This window comes from Callithrix jacchus, chromosome 15, assembly GCF_049354715.1.
Source record: "Callithrix jacchus isolate 240 chromosome 15, calJac240_pri, whole genome shotgun sequence".
In the NCBI taxonomy this organism is placed as follows: Eukaryota; Metazoa; Chordata; class Mammalia; order Primates; family Cebidae; genus Callithrix; species Callithrix jacchus.
Window position 1 is genome coordinate 87,357,526 of NC_133516.1, and position 19,805 is coordinate 87,377,330.

General features: G+C 35.9%; 1 protein-coding gene across 29 annotated transcripts in view; it reads right to left on the minus strand.

Moving 5' to 3' along the window:
• LOC128929808 (uncharacterized) overlaps positions 1 to 19,805 on the minus strand; it is a 399,873-nt gene that overhangs the window by 178,086 nt on the left and 201,982 nt on the right. For 28 of the 29 annotated variants that reach the window (XR_013527641.1, XR_013527645.1, XR_013527647.1 and 25 more), the window contains one exon: positions 425 to 553. The gene's annotated coding sequence lies outside the window, so the exon portion shown is untranslated. Of the gene's footprint in view, positions 1 to 424; positions 554 to 3,494; positions 3,579 to 19,805 lie in introns of all 29 variants that reach the window. The other variant, XR_013527625.1, reaches the window with a different exon arrangement.

Here is a 19,805-nt window from a genome sequence, read left to right on the forward strand (position 1 = left end):
CCCCATAACACTGAAAACCTGAGGCTTCAATCTTATTTCACATAAGCAATGTCCAGCCAGAAACAAAATGAGGAGATTATGAGCATGAGAGGGCCATAGAAGGGCTAGATAAGCTCTTCCTGGTTGATTAAAAAACTATACACACACAAAAGAGGAGATCTAAGCGAGTCAAGATGAAAGTGAAAGCCAAGATAAAATTGGGAGCTAGCTGAACTTTGCATGTTCATGTAATGCTCCCCAAGGCACACACAGAGGCTCAAGCTATTTAAGAACAAATACTGTGCCAAACATTAGCTGAATGCAAAGCTGTGCAGACAATGGAACAAGCACTAAAATAGCCAGATTTAACACAACAAAAACAAACTAAAATAGCAAAGATATCAGCAACAAAACATCAAAGTTTAAGTCTGGAAAAGTTACTTACTATAAAACACTCAGGCCCAGCTTGGGTAGCAGGCAACTGTAGTCTTAGTTACTGGGGAGGCTGAGGTAAGAGGATGGCTTGAGCCCAGGAATTTAAGTTCAGCCTGGGCAACATGGTAAGACTCCGTCTCTAAAAAATAAAAAATAAATCAATTAAAAAGACTGCTCAGGAAAAAAGTCAGAAGCCAAAGTTCCTAGAAGGCATGATGTAAATATTTCAAATTTAAACAATTAAAAAAAAATACCAACACATCTTATTTTTTGGCACTTAACCTTATTGCACTTGGCAGATATACCATTTTTTTAAAATTGAACGTTTGTGGCAACCTTGAGTTAAACAAGTCTATTAGCACCACTTTTTCCATAGCATGTGCTCACTTTGTGTCTCTATGTAGTATTCTGGTAATTCTCTCAATATTGCAAACTTTTTCATTATTATTTTATCTGTTACGTTTATCTCTGATTGCTGATCTTTGATGTTACCATTGTAATGTTCCAGGCACCAAAAATCACACCCATATAAGATAAGGAAGGAACTTAATAAATGTGTGCATTCTGACTATTCTGCCAACAGTTCTAACTGTTCCCCATCTCTCTCACTCTCCCCAAGCTTCCTTATTCCTTGAGATGTAACAAAACTGAGAGCATATCTATAATAACCCTACAATAGCATGTAAGTGTCCAACTGAAAGGAAGAGTTACACATCTCTCACTTTAAATAAAAAGCTGAAAATGATTAGGCATAGTGAGGAAGGCATGTCAAAAGCTGAGATAGACCAAAAGATAGGCCTCTTGCAACAGTTAGCTAAGTTGTAAATGCAAAGGAAAAGCTCTTGAAGGAAATTAAAAGTGATACTCCAGTGAACACATGAATGATAAGAAAGCAAAACAGGCTTGTTGCTGATATGAAGGGTTTAGCAGTCTGCAGAGAAGATTAAACCAGCCATATTTCCTTAAGCCAAAGCCCACTTCAGAGTAAGGCCTTAACTCTCTTCAATTCAGTGAAGGCTGACAGAGGTAAGGAAGCTGCAGAATAAACGTTTCAAATTGCAGAGGTTAGTTTATAAGATTTAAGGAAAGAAGCCCAACATAAAAGTACCATGCTGATGTAGAAACTGCAGTAAGTTATCTAGAATATCTACCTCAGATAACTTATAAAGGTGGCTACACGAAACAACAAATTTTCTATGTAGATAAAACAGTCTTACACAGTATTGGAAGAAGATGCTATCTAAGACATTCATAGCTAAAGATTTGACTGGTTTCAAAGCTCTAAAGGACAAGTTGACTCTCTTGTTAGGTGCAAATGCAGCTGGTGACTTTAAGTTGGAGCTAATGCCTGCTTACCATTCTGAAAATCCTAGGGCGCTTAAGAATGTTACATCTACTCTGTGCTCTATATATGGAACAAAACCTGGATGACAGCACATCTGATTACAGCATGGTTTGCTGAATATTTAAAACCCATTGTTGAGAACTATTACTCAGAAGAAAATTCCTTTCAAAATGTTACTGCTCATTGAAAATGCAGCTAGTCACCCAAGAGCTCTGTTGGAGATGTATAGAAGATTAATATTTCATGCCTACTAACACAACATTCATTCTGCAACCCGTGGATCGAAGAGAATATTTTGACTCTCAAGACATATTATTTACGAAATCACTTTGTAAGGCCTTAGCTGCCACAGATAGTGATTCCTCTGATAGATCTAGGCAATGTAAATTGAAAACTTTCTGAGAAGGATTCACCATTCTAGATGTCATTAAGAACATTTGCAATTCATAAGAGAAGGTCAAAAGATCAAAAACAAGAAAAGGTTGAAAGAAGTTGATTTTAACTCTCACTGATGACTTTAAGGGATGTGATACTTCATTGGAGGAAGTAACTTCAAATGTGGTAGAAATTGTAATAAACTAGAATAAGATATATGAAGCCTGAAGATGTGACTAAATTTCTGCATTCTCATAATATTAATAAAGTTTGAACAGATGATGAGTTGCTCCTTATAGATAAGCAATGGAAGTAAGTTTTTTTGAGATGAAATCTACTCCTGGTGAAGATATTACAAGCACTTCTGAAATAACAACCAAGGATTTTGGAATATCAGGTTGGTGCAAAAGTAATTGCGTTTTGCCATTATTTTCAATGGCAAAACCACAGTTACTTTTGCACCAACCTAATACATAAACTTTGTTGAAAATGTAGTAGCAGTATTTGAAAGGACTGTATCCAATTTTGATTAAAGTGTTATGGGTAAACTGCTATCAAAGAGCATTGCCTGTTATATAAATCTCTTGTGAAAAGAGGAGCCAATTGGAGAAGCAAACTTCACTGTGGTCTTATTGTAAGAAACTTCCACAGTCACTCCAATATTCAGCAACCACCCTCTGATAAGTCAGCAGCCATTTTCATCGAGGCAAGACCCTTCACCAGCAAAAATATTATTACTCTCTGAAGGCTCAGATACCTACTAACATTTTTTAGCAATAAAGCATTTTCAGTTAAAGTATGTATATTCTTTTCTAAAAGACCTAATGCTGTTGTACATTTAATAAACTACATTATAGTATAAACATAACTTTTTAAAATTTTAAAATAAATGTCTGTGGGTACATAGAAGGCATATATATTTATGGAGTTCAAGAAATGCTTTGATACAGGTGTGCAATATGAAATAAACACCTCATGAAGAATGGGTTATCCAGAACTATCGATTTGCAGACAATCCAACTGCATTTTAAAGTTATTTTAAAATGTAAAATTATTATTGACTATAGTCACCTGTTGTGCTATCAAGTAGTTGGTCTTATTTATTCTTTTTTTTTCCCTTTTTTAATTGCATTTTAGGTTTTGGGGTACATGTGAAGAACATGCAAGATAGTTGCAGTGGTACACAAGTGGCAGTGTGATTTGCTGCCTTCCTCCCCTTCACCTATATCTGGCATTTCTCCCCATGCTATCTCTCCCCAACTCCCCACCCCCCGCTGTCCCTCCCCTATTCCCCACAACAGACCCCAGTGTGTAGTGCTCCCTCCCCTGTGTCCATGTGTTCTCATTGTCCAACACCCACCTATGAGTGAGAACATGCGGTATTTCATTTTCTATTCTTGTGTCAGTTTGCTGAGAATGATGGTCTCCAGGTTCATCCATGTCCCTACAAAGGACAAAAACTCATCGTTTTTGATTGCTGCATAATATTCCATGGTGTATATGTGCCACATTTTCCCTGTCCAGTCTATCATCGATGGTCATTTGGGCTGATTCCAGGTCTTTGCTATTGTAAACAGTGCTGCAATGAACATTCATGTGCATATGTCCTTATAGTAGAATGATTTATAGTCCTTTGGATATATACCCAGTAATGGGATTGCTGGGTCAAATGGAATTTCTATTTCCAGGTCCTTGAGAAATCGCCACACTGTCTTCCACAATGGTTGAACCAATTTACACTCCCACCAGCAGTGTAAAAGTGTTCCTATTTCTCCACATCCTCCCCAGCATCTGTTGTCTCCAGATTTTTTAATGATCACCATTCTAACTGGCATGAGATGGTATCTCAATGTAGTTTTGATTTGCATTTCTCTAATGACCAGTGATGATGAGCATTTTTTCATATGTTTGTTGGCCTCATGTATGTCTTCTTTTGTAAACTGTCTGTTCATATCCTTTGCCCACTTTTGAATGGCCTTGTTTGTTTTGTTCTTGTAAATCTGTTTGAGTTCTTTGTAAATTCTGGATATCAGCCCTTTGTCAGATGGGTAAACTGCAAAAGTTTTTTCCTGTTCTGTTGGTTGCTGATTCACTCTAATGAGTGTTTCTCTGCAGTGCAGAGGCTGTGGAGTTTGATTAGTTCCCATTTGTCTATTTTGGCTTTTATTGCCAATGCTTTTGGTGTTTTGGTCATGAAGTCCTTGCCTACTCCTATGTCCTGAATGGTTTTGCCTAGATTTTCTTGTAGGATTTTTATGGTGTTAGGTCTTATGTTTAAGTCTTTAATCCAAGTGGAGTTAATTTTAGTGTAAGGTGTCAGGAAGGGGTCCAGTTTCTGCTTTCTGTACATAGCTCATCAGTTTTTGTCAGGTTTATCAAAGATTGTATGGTTGTAGATATGTTGTGTTGCCTCCAATGCCTCTGTTCTGTTCCAATGGTCTATATCTCTGTTTTGGTACCAGTACCATGCTGTTTTGATTACTGTACCCTTGTAGTATAGTCTGAAGATCAGTAGTGTGATGCCTCCCGCTGTGTTCTTTTTACTTAGAATTGACTTGGCTATGCGGGTCTCTTTTGGTTCCATATGAAATTTAAAATGGCATTTTCCAGTTCTGTGAAGAAGGTCATTGGTAGCTTGATGGGGATAGCGTTGAGTCTGTAAATTACTTTGGTCAGTATGGCCATTTTCACGATACTGATTCTTCCTAACCATGAACATGGAATGTTTCTCCATGTGTTTATGTCCTCTCTGAGTTCGTTGAGCAGTGGTTTGTAGCTCTCCTTGAAGAGGTCCTTTACGTTCCTTGTTAGTTGTATTCCTAGGTATTTTATTCTCTTTGTAGCAATTGTGAATGGCAGTTTGTTCTTGATTTGGCTCTCTTTAAGTCTGTTATTGGTGTATAGGAATGCTTGTGATTTTTGCACATTGATTTTGTATCCTGAGACTTTGCTGAAGTTGCTTATCAGTTTCAAGAGGTTTTGGGCTGAGACGATGGAGTCTTCTAGATATACTATCATGTCGTCTGCAAAGAGAGACAATTTGGCTTCCTCCTTTCGTATTTGAATACCCTTTATTTCTTTTTCTTGCCTGATTGCTCTGGCTAGAACTTCCAGTACTATATTGAATAGGAGTGGTGAGGGAAGGCATCCTTGTCTAGTGCCAGATTTCAAAGGGAATGCCTCCAGTTTTTGCCCATTCAGTATGATACTGGCTGTTGGTTTGTCGTAATTAGCTTTTATTATTTTGAGATACGTTCCGTCAATAACGAGTTTATTGAGGGTTTTTAGCATAAACGGCTGTTGAATTTTGTCAATGGCCTTCTCTGCATCAATTGAGATAATCATGTGGTTTTGGTTTTTGTTTCTGTTTATGCAGTGAATTACATTTACAGACTTGTATATGTTGAACCAGTCTTGCATCCTGGGATGAATCCTACTTGAGCATAGTGGATAAGCTTTTTAATGTGCTGTTGAAGTCAGCTTGCCAATATTTTATTGAAGATTTTTGTGTCTATGTTCATCATGGATATTGGCCTGAAGTTTTCTTTTCTTGTTGAGTCTCTGCCGGGTTTTGGTATCAGAATGATGTTGGTCTCATAAAATGATTTGGGAAGGATTCCCTCCCCTCTTTTTGGATTATGTGGAATTGTTTCAGAAGGAATGATAACAGTTCCTCTTTGTGTGTCTGGTAGAATTAGGCTGTGAACCCTTCTGGACCTGAGCTTTTTTTGTGTAGTAGGCTCTTAATTGCTACCTGAACTTCAGATCTTGTTATTGGTCTATTCATGGTTTCGACTCCTTCCTGATTAAGGCTTGGGAGGATGCAAGTGTCCAGGAATTTATCCATTTCTTCCAGGTTTACTAGTTTATGTGCATAGAGTTGTTTGTAATATTCTTTGATGATGGTTTGAATTTCTGTGGGATCTGTGTTGATTTCCCCTTTATCGTTTTTTATTGAATCTATTTGGTTATTCTCTCTTTTCTTTTTTATTAATCTAGGCAGTGGTCTGTCTATTTTGTTGATCTTTTCGAAAAACCAGCTCCTGGATTCATTGATTTTTTTAAAGGGTTTTTCGTGTCTCTATCTCCTTCAGTTCTGCTCTGATCTTAGTTATTTCTTGTCTTCTGCTAGGTTTTCAATTTTTTTGATCTTGCTCCTCTAACTGTTTCAATTTTGATGATAGGGTGTCAATTTTGGATCTCTCCACTTTTCTCATGTGGGCACTTATTGCTGCATATTTTCCTCTGGAGACTGCTTTAAATGTGTCCCAGAGATTCTGGTATGTTGTGTCTTCATTCTTGTTGGTTTCAAATAACTTCTTTATTTCTGCCTTCATTTCATTGTTTATCCAATCAACGTTCAAGAGCCAATTGTTCAGTTTCCATGAAGCTGTGCGGTTCTGAGTTAGTTTCTGAATTTTGAGTTCTAACTTGATTGCACTGTAGTCTGAGAGACTCTTTGTTATGATTTCCATTCTTTTGCATTTTCTGAGGAGTGATTTACTTTCAATTATGTGGTCAATTTTAGAGTAGGTATGATGTGATGCTGAGAAGAATGTATATTCTGTGGTTTTGGGGTGGAGAGTTCTATAAATGTCTTTCAGGTTTGCTTGTTCCAGGTCTGAGTTCAAGTCCTGGATATCCTTGTTAATTTTCTGTCTGGTTGATCTGTCTAATATTGATAGTGGAGTATTAAAATCTCCCACTATTATTGTGTGGGAGTCTAAGTCTCTTTGTAAGTCACTAAGAACTTGCCTTATGTATTTGGGTGTTTCTGTATTGGGTCCGTATATATTTAGGATCGTTAGCTCTTCTTGTTCTATTGATCCTTTTACCGTTTTGTAATGTCCTTCTTTGTCTCTTTTGATCTTTGTTGCTTTAAAGTATATTTTCTGAGAGACGAGAATTGCAACTCCTGCTTTTTTTTTTTTTCTCTTTCCATTTTATTGGTAAATCTTCCTCCATCCCTTTATTTTGAGCCTTTGTGTATCCTTGCATGTGAGATGGGTTTCCTGGATACAGCACACCAATGGGTTTTGGCTTTTTATCCAATTTGCCAGTTTGTGTCTTTTAATTGGTGCATTTAGCCCATTTACATTTAGGGTTAATATTATTATGTGTGAATTTGATACTGCTTTTTGATGCTAGCTGGCTGTTTTACCCATTCATTGATGCAAATTCTTCATTTTGTTGATGCTCTTTAGCATTTGGTGTGTTTTTTGAGTGGCTGGAACTGGTTGTTTCTTTCTATGTGTAGTGCCTCTTTCAGGAGCTCTTTTAAAGCAGGCCTGGTGGTGACAAAATCTCTGAGTACTTGTTTTTTTGTAAAGGATTTTATTTTTCCTTCACCTATGAAGCTTAGTTTGGCTGGATATGAAATTCTGGGTTGAAAGTTCTTTTCTTTAAGGATGTTGAATATTGGCCCCCTTCTCTTCTGGCTTATAGGGTTTTTGCTGAGAGATCTCCTGTGAGTCGGATAGGCTTCCCTTTGTGGGTAACCCGACCTTTCTGTCTGGCTGACCTTAGCATTTTCTCCTTCATTTCAATCCTGGTGAACCTGACGATTATGTGCCTTGGAGTTGCTTTTCTTGAGGAATATCTTTGTGGTGTTCTCTGTACTTCCTGGACTTGAATATTGGCCTCCCTTGCTAAGTTGGGAACATTTTCCTGGATAATATCCTGAAGAGTATTTTCCAGCTTGGATTCATTCTGTTCATCACATTCAGGTACACCTATCAAACGTAGATTAGGTCTCTTCACATAGTCCCACATTTCTTGGAGACTGTTCATTCCTTTTTGCGGTTTTTTCTTTAATATTGCCTTCTCATTTTATTTCATTGAGTTGATCTTTGATCTCTGATATCCTTTCTTCTGCTTGGTCATTTTGGCTGTTGAAACTTGTGCGTGCTTTGCAATGTTCTCGTGTTGTGTTTTTCAGCACCATCAATTCACTCATATTCCTCTGTATGTTGTCCATTCTTGTTATCATTTCATCAAATCTTTTTTCAAGGTTCTTAGTTTCTTTGCATTGAGTTAGAACATTTTCTTTTAGCTCATGGAAGTTTCTCATTACCCACCTTCTGAATTCTGATTCTGTCATTTGATCACACTCATTCTCCATCCCGCTTTGTTCCCTTGTTCCCTTGCTGGTGAGGTGTTTTAATCCCTTGTAGGAGGAGAGGTGTTCTGGTGTTGGGTGTTTTCCTCTTTTTGCCCTGGTTTCTTCCCATCTTTGTGGATTTATCTATCTGTCATCTGTGTATTTGCTGATTTTCAGATTGGTTCTCTGAGTGGACATCCAGATTGTTGATGATGAAGTTATTTCTGTTTCTTAGTTTTCCTTCTAACAGTCTGGCCCCTGTGCTATAGGACTGCTGAGATCCACTCCAGGCCCTGCTTGCCTGGGGATCACCTGCAGCAGCTGCAGCACAGTAAGGGTTGCTACCAGTTTCTTCTTCTGCTATCTTTGTCCCAGAAAGATGCCCGCCAAATGTCAGTCTGATCAGTCTTTTGTGAGGTGACTCTTTGGATATAAGGAGGTCAGGGAGCTGCTTGAGGAGACAGTCTGCTCTTTATAGGAGCTCAAGTACTGAGCTGTGAGCTCCATTGTTCATTCAGAGCTGCTAGGCAGGTACATTTAAGTCTGCTGCAGCAGAACTCATAAACCGCCTTTTTTTCTCTAGGTGCTCTGTCCCGGGGGGTTAGGGCTTTATTTATTAGTATCCTTCGGGTTGCTGCCTTTTTTTTTCAGGGCTGCCCTACCCAGCAAGAAGGCACCCTAGTCACCGTCTGCCTGCAAAAGCTTTGTTGGGCTGCAGTGGGCTCCACCCTACTGCCTCTTTAGCTTCCCTGCAATCCTGTTTATGTGGGTGTGGGCAATGGTGGCCCGCCTCTGTAATGGCGGACTCTGTCTGTTATGGCAGATTGCTTCAGCAATGGCAGGCTGCCTCAGCAATGGCAGGCTCCCTCCATAGGGGTGGAGTGCCTCGGTAAGGGCAGACGCCCCTCCCCCACAGAGCTGGATCATCCCAGGTTCAGCTATGCTTGCCCTGAAACTCTCAACCCCGAGCGTTTCCAATTGCTGTCTTTTTTTTGTTTGTTTTTGTGGGGGCGGGACCCGCCAAGCCTGATCACCTGGCTCCATGCCTCAGAGCCTTTTTTTTTTTTAACATGGAATGGTTGACTCTCTCCCAGGTATTCCAGTTGCCTGCTGAATGGGCACCAGGATCTGTGTGATTTCCCATGTTGCAGCCCACTGGGCCAGCTGAAACAATGGTGCTGTCGGGGAATCTCCTGGCCTGGCTTTCTGTTTCAGTCCCATTTAATCAGATGAATGGGCTAATCTGCCTTCCCAGAGCTCCAGCTGCCAGCTTTAAAGGGCAGCCAGACCAGTGTAGAGAGCCGCTATGCCAGAGTGCCAATAAAACAGCCGCACAGGCCGAAACAGCCACGCTGGCCAAAACAGCCATGCTGGCGACCCGTGGGGCTCCTCTGCCTGGGAGTCTCCTGGTCTGTGGGCAATAAAGATCTGTCTGGAAATGTGGTGTCCACTTACCCTCTGTGCTTTCACTGGGAGCTGCAATCCTGAGCTGCTCCTAAAGGGCCATCTTGGATCTTCCTCCCCGGTTTTATTTATTCTTGCTATCATACCCATTAATTATCTCCACATACTTCACAACTCCCCAGTACCCTTCCCAGCCTCTAGTAACAATCCTTCTACTCTGTGTTTATGAGTTCCAGTGTTTTGATTTTTAGATCCCACAAATAAGTAAAAACATTCAATGTTTGTCTTTCTGTATCTGGATTATTTCATTTAACATAATGATCTCAAGTTCCATCCATGTTGTTGAAAATGACAAGATCTCATTCTTTTTTACTGCTGAACAGTACTCTATTGTTTATATGTACCACATTTTCTTTCTCCATTCATTTGCTGATAGACACATAGATTGCTTCCAAATCTTAGCTATTGTGAACAGCATTGCAACAAAAATAGAAGTGCAGATATCTCTTCAATATACTGATTTCCTTTCTTTTGGGTATATCCCCAGCACTGGGATTGCTGGATCATATGGTAGCTCAATTTTTAGTTTTTTGAGGAACTGCCAAACTGTTCTCCATAATGGTTGTACTAATTTACATCCTGACCAACAGTGTACAATGGTTCCCTTTTGTCTACAACCTTGCCAGCATTTGTCATTTCCTGTTTTTTAAAAAGTCATTTTAACTGGGGTGAGATAATACCTCATTGTAGGTATTATCAAATGCAAAAAAATTTGCATTTTTCTGATCATCAGTGATGTTGGGCACTTTTTCATGTACCAGTTTGCCATTTGCATCTCTTCTATTGAGAAATATCTATTAAAATCTTTTGCTCATCTTTTGTTCATATTATTAGATTTTTTTCCTATTAAGTTGTTTGAGCTCCTTGTATATTTCTGGTTATTAATCTCTTCTCACATGGGTAGTTTGCAAGTATTTTCTCCCACTTCACTTTGTTGACTGTATCCTTTGTTGTGCAGAAGCTTTTTAACTTGATGTGATCCCATTCTTCCATTTTTACTTTGGTTGCCTGTGCTTGTGGGGTGTACCTCAAGATATTTTTGCCCTGAACAATGTCCTAGAGATTTTTTCAAACATTTTCTTTTAGTCTTTTCATGGTTTGAGGTCTTAGATTTAATTATTCACTCATTTTGATTTGATTTTTGTATATGGCAAGAGACAGGAGTCTAGATCCTTTCTTCTGCATATAGATATCCAGTTTTCCCAGCACCAATTATTTAAAAGACTCTTTTCTCTAGCATATGTTCTTGGCACCTTTGTCAAAAATGAGTTCACTGTAGGTGTGTGGATTTCTTTCGGCATTCTCTATTCCATTTTACTGATTATGTGTCAGCTTTTATGCTAGTACTATGCTGTTTTGATTCCTGTACCTCTATAATATAATTTGAAGTCAGGTAATGTGATTCTTCCAGTTTTGCCCTTTTTGCTTAGGATAGCTTTGGCTATTTTGGGTCATTTGTGGTTCCATATATGTTTTAAGATTGTTTCTTTTATATCTTTGAAGAATGTCATTGGTATTTTGATAGAGATTGCATTGAATCTGTAGATTGCTTTGGGTAGCATGGACCTTTTAACAATATTGGTTCTTCCAATTCATGAACACAGAATATGTTTCCATTTCTTAGTGTCTTCTTCAATTTCTTTCATCAGTGTTTTTATAGGGTTAATTATAGAGATCTTTCACTTCTTTGGTTAATTCCTAAGTATTTAATTTTGTGTATGGCTACTGTAAATGGGATTACTTTTTACATTTTCTTTTTCACATTGGTGACTCTTGGCATCTAGAAATGTTACTGATTTTTGTATATTAATTTTGTATTCTGACACTTTGCTAAATTCACTTATCAGTTCTAATAGATTTCTTGTAACCATTGAGGTTTTTCCAAATATAAAATTATATCATCTGAAAATAAGGATAATTTGACCCCTTCCTTTCCAACCTGGATGCCCTTTATATCATTCTGTCATCTGCTTACTCTAGCTAGAACTTCCATTACTCTGCTGAATAACAGTGGGAACAGTGGACATCCTTGTTGTGTTCCAGAGAGAAAAGACTTTCAGTTTTTCCCATTCATTATGATACTATTTGTGGGTCTGTCATATATGTCTTTTATTAAAACATAACTTTTATATGCACTGGAAAAAATATTTGTATGACTCACTTTATTGTGATATTCCCTTTATTCTGGTGGTCTGGAATCAATCCTGCAATATCTGCAAGGTATATGCCTGTACATGATATTTTCAAAATAGCAAAGCTTACTTCTCAAGGTGCCAAAAGAGTCAATAAAAAACTGACTCTAAACAGGATTTAGCAAACAACGTTTCAAAAAGGTATTATAAATATATACAAAGAATTAAAATAAACTATGTTTATAATATATGACAGTGACTTAACAAATAGGAAATTCAGTACAGAAACAGAGTGTATATAAAAGAAGCAAGCCCTGTTTGTGGATATGTAAAATAGTGTGGCCATTTTGGAAACAGTTTGGGAGTTCCTTAAAAGGTGAAAGAGAATTATCATATGACAAAGCATTTCTGTTCTTAGGTATATGTCTATAAGAAAACTTATTTACAAATATTGTTAGCAACATTATTCATAATAGTTAAAAGTAGAAACAATGCAAATGTTCATTAACTGATTAATGGATAAAAAATATGGTATATTCATATAATATTTTTCAACAATAAAAGGAAATAAAGTACTGAAACATGCTGTAACATAGAGGAACCTTGAAAACATTATGCTAAGTAAAAGAAGTCACCCATAAAATAAACAAATGAACAATGTCCAGAATGAACAATCTGTAGAGACAGAAAGTAGATTCATGATTGTATAGGGTGTGGAAGAGCTGTTAGGGAATGACTGCTTTATGATATTGGATTTGTTTTTGATATAATGAAATTTCTAAAATTGATTGCAGTAATGGCTGTCCAACTTTGTGAGTATATTAAATACCACAGAATTGTGCACTTTAAATGAGTAAGTTATGGTATGTAAATTATATTTCAATAAAACTTGCCAACAAAGGCTCAAATGGAAATTCTAAAACTGAAAAGTACAACAAGAAATAAAAACTGATTAGATGGGCTTAACAGCAAAGTTGAGATGACAAAAGAATCAATGAACTTGAGGAGAAATTAATGGAAACTATCTCATATAAAAAACAGTGAATAAAGAATGGAAAAAATGAACAGCATACAAAATCTGTGGGATGACAGCAATCATAATATATATGTAAAAGGTTAATCCCAAAGGGGTAAAGGCAAAGAAATCTGAAACTTGAAATAACATGCTTAAACTTATGAGAGACTGAGAGAAAATATTAAAAGTAGCAAGAGAGAAAACTGTTTATTACATATAGGGACAAGGACATATGATCACTCGCTCATCAGAAAGAATCAAAGCCAGAAGATAGAGGAATGTTACACTGAAAGGCTAAAGTAAAACAAACGAAAACACTTGCTGGCAAGAATTCTATATCCATCAAAACTATTATTCAAAAACAAATACAAAATGAACATATTTCTAGATACTTACTTTTTGAAAATAATTTGCTATTAAGAGAGTTTTACTATGATAAAAAAAATTAAAAAGTTTTTTAGGCTGAATGAAAATTGTATTAATTTCTTGAATCCACAGGAAGAAATAAGCATCAGATATGTGGGCAAATGTTTTTCAGTATAAAAATATTTTTATCTATTCTCTTATTTTCTCTAAAATGCATAACACTGAATAAAGCAATAAATAAAAAAACTGCTTATATAGAGGTACAGTAATAGCACAAAAATTAAAGAGAAGAATAGCATAGAACTACACTGGAACGAAACTGTTATATTTTACCAGAATTGGCCTGAAATAGATTGTAATAATCTATTGTATTGCCTAGAACAATTACTAAGAAAATAACTTTTAAAAGATAGGTAATAATGAATTGAGGAACCTAATGGTATACACAAATAATGTCTAGCACAGAAGAAGGCAGAAAGTGATGAATTAAAAGAAACATAAGACATTAAAAGAAATGATAAGAAATAAAAATAATAATGGTAGATGCAAATACAACATATCCATAGCTACATTAAATATGAATGAACAGACCATCCGAATCAAAAAGTGAAATTGTTAGGCTAGGTTAAAAAATCAAAACCAAAGTAAATGTTTTCTATAACCGACACATTTAGATTTAAAGACAAAACAGAAAAAGTTAAATGATGGAAAACGTTATACAATGCAAACCATAAATATAAGAAAGCTGAAATGGCTAAATTAATAGCAGACAAAGTAGAATTTAAGACAAGAAACATTACTAAAGACAGACAAATAAAAAATTTTAGTAATAAAAAAAGATTCAATACTTCAGTAATAAATGAAATTATAAATGTACCTAACAAAAGCTCATGATTACAAATCAAAAATGACAGAATTAAATGGATAAATGGACAATTCAATAATTATATGGTTGGAGATTTCAATACTACTTTCAGTAATTCATAGAACAACTATAAATATAATTAGTAAGGATATTGAAGACTTGAATAACAATATCATACTTCTTGACCCAACATTTATAGACTCTATATCCAAGAACAACAGTGCACACATTATTATCCAGCCCAAATAGAACACTCTCAGACCAAATGTTAGGCCATAAAAAACTCAATTAAAGGACTGAAATCATACAAAATGTGTTCTTTACAATAATAAATTTAAATTAGAAACTAGCTACAGAAATACATTTAGAAAATCACCAAATATTTGAAAATTAACACACTTCTAAAGTGGCCAATAAGTCAAAGGAGAAATCATAAGGAGAACTAGAAAATCTCTTGAACTGGATGGAAATAAAAACACAAATGACAAAACTTACGGAATTATTCTGTGCCAAGGGCTTAATTTTTAAAGGTGACTAAGTACATGAAGAAATGAATGCCACTGAAAGAAAGGTTTTGTGTTACTCACAGTTCCCCTAGAAATGAGAGTCATCACTTGCTAGAAATGACTACAGAAGGAATATCAAGTTTTGGTCAGGAAGCAGAAGACGAAATGAAGGAGATGAATGCATTTGGCCAGAGCCTTTGTTGAGGTTTCTGCAGGAAATGCAAGGTAAGGAAAGGTGAACAATCTAGGATTGGCTCATTTGAATATTTTGGTGAACTCTTAACCCTAGAGGTAGTCCCTGGTTGTCCTGTACCTGGCCTTGGGATGATTAAAGTAGAGAAATATTGTCTCCAGAGATGTTAGGGCACATAGAAAGCATATGGTTCCAGATAGGTTAGTTTTCATATTAAGGGCATGATCCAAGCTGAGCCCTTGCTATTTCTAGAACTAAGCTAGCCCTATTGAGGAGCAGTGTCTTTCCAACTACAAAGATTTTTTTAAGATGTGAAAGCATCATAATATACAGAAAATTAAAAGGATATACTATACAGTCATGTAGCTAATTTTTGCTTAAAGAAAAATGTATAGTGGTAAAGCATTATATTGGAAAAAAAGATTTTAACATTTTCCACTTTAAGAATATAGAAAACAAGAGAAAAATTAGACCAAAATGAAGTAGACTGTAGGAAATAATAGAGATCTGAACAGAAACCAATTATGTAGAAAACAAAAAAAAAGGGAAGGAAACAATCAAACTAAAATATTATTCTTTTATTAACAAAATTGATGAGAAAATTTTAGCCACTCTGACAAGAAAAGCAGAAAAAAGAAACAAATGACCAAAATCATGAATAAAAAAGGAAACAATGCTAGGGAACCTATAGAAATACAAAGGACGAGATAGGAATATTATAACTAACTTCATGATGACATGCATAAAGGCATGCCAATGCAAACATAGCTGGCCTTACCTCACTTAATACCTTTGGATTTCAGTTCTAATTTATAAATTATACAAGCAATGTATATTTAACATCACATAATTTGAGGAATCTTAAGTTTTTTGGTCATTATTTCTCCTAGCAAGGTCTCTGCCTCTTGCACTTTAAGTGATGGGAAGACTAAGGACTAGAGCACCAGAGTCTTGTTTTCTTCTTGCTTTTTCTCCCATAAGTAAGGAAACAACCAGAGTCTCAAAAGCTCACAGACCCTTTAAAATCCAAATGCAAGGATGTAACTTTCCCTCTGACTCAGGTAATACAAGTTCCAGGAATATGATGAAGCTATCTAATACATAAGAGTTCTCACTCATCAAAGACATTCACCATTTATGAACTCATTTTTTTCCTCATCTTACAGTCTCTATAATGTAGCCTCACATATAAGCTAGAGCTTAATTCTCTGAGGTATACTTATACAGAAGATACCAGTATACGAAAGGAGCACAAGAATAAGTAGAGAATCTGAGCCTTTCAAAATTAAAAGACCAGATCCATGGTTTCCTAAACTATGGTGTTAACCAAACACAAAAGATTTATCAAAAGAGAGAACAAGTATTTATATGTTTTCAATGTAAAATTAAAATTTCCTCCTCCCTCATCATCATTTCATATGAGAAAACATTTTAACATTAAAAATAAAGCATAGTCTCATAATAATCATAAATTGAATTCACTTTACAAATAAAAAATTTACATATCCATATTTTTTACTTCAATACAGATGCAGCAACAATGCTTTCATAGATCAGCAGAAGTTTGCACATAAATGTTGAGATTGTTCCAGATTTTAGAAATTTTATTCCAGAGCAATAATTTCCCAAGATGATTTTGAGTGGTACACGAAATAATTGTGGGTGGTGTCTTACTTTGTTTTGTGTTGCTATAAAGGAATATCTGAGGCTGGGTAATTTACAAAGAAAAAATATTTATCTGGCTCATAATTCTGTAGCTGGAAAGTTCAAGATTGGAAATCTGCATCTGGTGAAGAGTTCTCAGACTGTTCCTACTCAAAGGTATAAAGTAAAGGAGAGCCAATGTGTGCAGCGATCACATGGCAACAATGGAAGCAAGAAAGGACGTGGAAAGTGCCAGGCTTCTTTAAACAACCAGCTCTAACAGGAAATGACAGAATAAGAACTCACTCACCCTTGAGGGAGGGCATTAATCTATTCGTCCATAAGGAATTCACCCTTATGACCCAAACGTCTCCAATTAGGGCCCATCCAACATTTCCGTCAAATTTCCGCATGAGGTTGGAAAGGAATAAGCATCAAAACCAGTTGGTGTATGAAAAATGTTCATACCATGGCTAGACAAGGCCATAAATATCATTGAATCATATAATGAAAAAGTTGTGGGTGTTTTTTCTATATTCTTTCAGCTTTTCTCATTGGGGAGGGAGACTCAATTTGGTATTAGTTTTTATCAATGATCCAACACTTAGGTAATATTCCATTTAATAAAAAGAAAGTGTGCATCAAATATCAAAGTCTGGCAAAGTGCAAGAGTAATTCACTACTCATTATTCTTAGTTATTAATAATTAGTTACTGATTATCGATAACATTGCCTTATTGCCATTATACTTGTATGGATAGTTACTTCCCTTTTATAGTGAAATATGTTCCATTTAAGATGGTATTAATAATATAAAGTTCCCTTTTAAGACAAATTTATTTATGGCCTTAAAAAGTCAATTGATATAAGAAAATATGAGTCAATCATATGATGGTGACCAAATATACCAAAACTCATGAAGGTATTAAATAAATTACCCAGTAAATGGAAACCTAACTCTGTGAGGGCTATAAAGAGTGACTTATAAATAAATAAATAAATAAAATACAAAATAAAAATAAAATAAAATAAATTTAAAAAATTAAAAAAAAGAGTGACTTGGTAGAGGGCTCTACCCTGGAAACCTGAGCAATGAGTCCAAATGAAACAACCAGGGGCAGCCAGAAGCGTTCTCTTCAGTATCTCTTTGGCTTACTTTTCCTGACTTCCCTTGACCTAGTCTAGCGAATCTGACTCTAAATCTTGTCTAGTTTTTATCTGAAACACAAATCCATATTGCTGTGAAACCTCTGCCCACTCTATTCTCCCTTATCCAGTTCAGTCCCTCCAAATCCTGCACTGATTCCAAAAACTGCTGCTGATCTAACTTTCTGTCTGGAGGATGGATTATACCCCTTAATGCCACCTTTGCTCACATTGACTCTCAGTTAACTCTACCTCCCATGACAAGATTTATTGTCCATTCAAGACCAATAACTATTATGAGACCTCCTCACCAATTCAAAAAGACAATTTTTAATATGCATTTTTCAGAAAAGCTGAAAAAAAGCACATTTATTTCTATTTTCTATTTTCTTATTGAATCAATCTGGTTCAACTCAGCCTAATCAATAGCTGCATCATTCCACAAATTAGATACTTTCCCCAAATATAGTGTTTCTTATCAAAATAGATTTTCATTTCATGAATAAAAGATCATTGCATCTTCCAAAACCAAAACAAACAAAAATCTCCTTTTTCTTTTGTTCTATCAAATCCATCAAAACTTCTTTTAAGTTTTTTAACTGATTTCCTTTCAAAGTCAATTTCCCCCCTTCAGAATACAGTTTTCTGACCTCAAAATCTCACATTTATTTTGCTAGCTTTTAAATAAATTTTGTGCAGGTATCAGGTTAAAGGAGTCGTTAAAGGTCATCCAAATAACATTCCATGCAATGTTTAAATTTCTTCTGCCAAAACTACATGGAAATGGCTTTCACTTAAGAATACGTTCTTCTGCTTGAAAGCCTTATAGCGTTTGTTGTCTCCCAAAGTGATGAAATCGCACTAAAAGTGATGAAATCGCACTGGGAAATCTGCATGCAGGAGCTGAGGCCTCTTTCAGTCCGAGAGACGGATGGCCAGGGTTGGTGCGATGTGCTAGCTGTGGCAACGTAGACATTTTTCTTATTGTAGAACTAACAGAACCATATAAAGATGAACTGATGATTTGGCCTTTTTATCACCCTGAACCAAAAGAGTCATCTGGGCCAAATACTAAAAGTTATGATAGTAAAACATTTATTTGGGGAGGATATGTGTCCTGAAATATTTTTTAAAGATAGAATAAGCCGAAAACATGTAATTTATTGTAAAATTGCAAAGTTGCATTTTAAGAAAACTACAGGTATTTGATTATTATCTTTTGGTTTTTATTCAAGAGAGAATGGAAGAAAATTAACATTTAATAGGTGCCAGTACTTATTCTAGGCATTTTCATATATTTTATTTTATTTAACCGCAACAGTTTATAGAGACTCAGTCTGAGGTAATTTGTTCAAGATCACAAGCTAGTAAGCCATTGATCTGTGATTTTAAAATTTAACTGTAATGGTGGATACATGACATTATAGATTTTTTAAAACCCACAGAACTTTACAACACAAAGAATGTAACCTAATGTAAATTATGGACTTTAGTTAATAATAATTTATCAATGTGCATTCATCAGTTGTAACAAATACACCACATTAATTCAAGTTGTTAACAATAGGGGAAACTGTGGGAGGTAAGAACTATATGGAAACTCTTTGCTCAACCTTTTGGTAACTCTAAAACTGCCATAAAAAGAATCTATTTTAAAAATTTTGTTTAAGTAAAAGAGTCACACAAACACAAATTTAAATGTTTAATAACTCTCCTCCCATTTTCTCCCAAACTCACTCCAGTTTCATTTTTAAATCCCCACCTCTCTATTGACATTGCCTTATCGAGGTCACCTAAGACCTCTGTCTTGTTACATCTAATTCTCAGTCCTCATCTTACCTGACTTACTGATAGCATTAGACACATTAATGCTATACTCCTTTGTATACTCCTTTGCCTGGCTTCCAGCCAAAAAGAGTTCCCTGATTTTTCTCCCTCTGCTCTGGCCCCTCCTGTTTAGCCTTTGCTGGTTCTTTTGACTTCCCCTCTTCATATATCTTATTTCTTTGGAGATTTTATTTACTCCAATGACTTTAAATGTAAGTTACATGCTGGTGACTGTCAATTTTATATCTTTAGATTCAGTCTAAACTCAGACTAAAATAACTATTAAACATCTTCTATCACTCTGGGTTCTCCAGGGAAAAACCAACAGGACTAAATCACTTTGTATTGGGATTTACAGACAAGGTGCAGTGGCTCACGTCTATAATCCCAGCACTGTGGGAGACCGAGGTGGG